The sequence below is a fragment of the Galeopterus variegatus genome, unplaced genomic scaffold (genome assembly GCF_000696425.1).
Source record: "Galeopterus variegatus unplaced genomic scaffold, G_variegatus-3.0.2 Scaffold10682, whole genome shotgun sequence".
NCBI lineage: Eukaryota > Metazoa > Chordata > Mammalia > Dermoptera > Cynocephalidae > Galeopterus > Galeopterus variegatus.
In genome coordinates this window covers 13,220-15,506 of record NW_007736793.1, presented here as the reverse complement: position 1 = coordinate 15,506, position 2,287 = coordinate 13,220, and positions in this window count along the sequence as shown.

Below are 2,287 nucleotides of genomic sequence, written 5' to 3'. Positions count from 1 at the left end.
AAAAAAAAAAAAAAAAAAAAAAAACCTGAAAGATCCTTATTGGCCAGAAGATATTCTGTCTAATGTGAATTTACCAGTATCTGGTCTAGCCCACTGCAGACTGGATTTATGACAACCCCCAGATGACAGTGGCAATGATGAATAATAATATAACAGAATGTGATGTTGTATGGTATGCTGCAATAGCAGCTGTCGTTTTTGAGGGCACACTGAGTGCTGAGAACTTTGCTCACGTATTTACAAGGAAGGGGGATGGGAGGGTGAGATGAGGGTAGGACAAGGGGCTAACCTCATCTAACCCCTAGGACCTGTCTCTTATGGGGATAACCTCAACAAGGTGGTGATTTTTCTCCAGAGATTCAATATCAAAAATCTTTTGCAATTTCCTGGAACTAGATCTGACAGAAAAACAGCCCGAAAGTGCATCAGCTTAGTCAATAGACTATAAACAGACAGAACAATTCTTTTATCTTCTTACTCCCTTCCTCCTCATGTCCCCAAGAAGTCCTCACTGGCCTTAGGAGAGCAGGCCCCACAGTTTCCATTATCCTCCAGGATGCTGGTTCCTTTCCACCAGAATCATCTCCTCTGCACCTTTATATTATTTATATTCAGGCAATTTATATCACCTTATTGAGCTTCAAATTTGCTTTTCTCTACTAATGGGAATGATAATTAGGCTTACCTTAGAAATTTGCTGCCAGTATTTGTTGAATATACATATATGTATATGTGTATTCAATAAATACTGATATATATATGTATATTCAGTGTGTGAGTGTGTGTGTGTGTGTTTGTGTGTATCATGTACCAGCTCCCAGCTAACAGCTGTGAATATTCCTGGAGAAAAATAAGCACTCAAAATATTAGTTATTATCAAAATACAGAATCTGTGGTACCTGACCCAGTACTCTGAACGTAGACATGTCATTGAGCATTTTGATGATTTATTGATGTAAATAAAGATACAATTCAATAAATTACATATGCAACTCACTAATTTATAGTGTACAATTAAATTATTTTTAGTATATTGGCAGAGTTGTGCAACCATCACCACAATCAATTTTAGAACATTTTCATTATTCCAGAAGGAAACCATTTATCACTTAGTCATCAACCCCCAAACCCCCTTACCCCCGAAACTCAGTAACCACTAATCTAATTCTGTCTATATAGCTTTACCTATTCTGGACATTTCATGTAAATAGAATCATGCAATATATGGTACTGGTGCTGGCTCATTTCAAGGTTCATCCATGTTGAAGCATGTGTCAGTACTTCATTTCTTTTTATATCTGTATAATATCTCATTGTGTACATATACCACATTTTCTTTACGCATTCATCAGTTGATGGACATTTGGGTTGTTTGCATCTTTTGGCTATTATGAATAATGTTGGTATGATCATTCATGCACAACTTTTTTATAGGGGTCTTCAAAAAGTTCATTAAAAATGTGTATTATGGGCCGGCCCGGTGGCGCACTCGGTAGAGTGCGGCACTTGGGAGTGCAGCGGCGCTCCTGCCGAGGGTTCAGATCCCATATAGAGACCAGTCCGCTCACTGGTTGAGCGTGGTGTGGGCGCGACACCAAGGGTTGCAATCCCGTTACCGGTCACGAAAAAAGACAAAAAGGTAAAAAAAAAAAAAAAAATGTGTATTATGAAAAAAATTATGCATGGATTTCAAAATTTTTTTTGCACCAAAATAAACTCATACTAACTTGTTATAGTATGTCTAAACAGGATCTAGTTTGAGGTACTAAGAAAGATAAGACATCAGTTTAAAAAGAGCCTCTATCAGAACAACATGAATTCTGCTAAATTGAAGTGAGGACAAACATCAAATATATGGAGAAGCATGGGTGGAAGTATGATGAAATTATTAATGCTTTATGAAAAGTTTATGGGAACAATGCCCCAAAGAAATCAGCAGTTTACAAATAAATAACTCATTTTAAGAAGGAACAAAATGATGTTGAAGATGAAGCCAAGCAGGCAGTGGCAGACCATCCACATCAATTTGAGAGGGAAAAAAATTAATCTTGAAAGAGATTACAAAATAAATAAAATAAATTAAAAAAAGAAAGATGAAATTAATCTTGTTAATACCCTAATTGAAGAGAACTAATGATTAACAGCAGAAACAATAGCCAATACCATAGACCTAAATTGGTTCAGCTTACGCAATTGTGACTGAAACATCTTTAATGTTTAACTTTTTAAGCAAACTTTCTACTTGATGAGTATCAAAACTGTTGTGCCCAGATCAGCTGCAGACAAG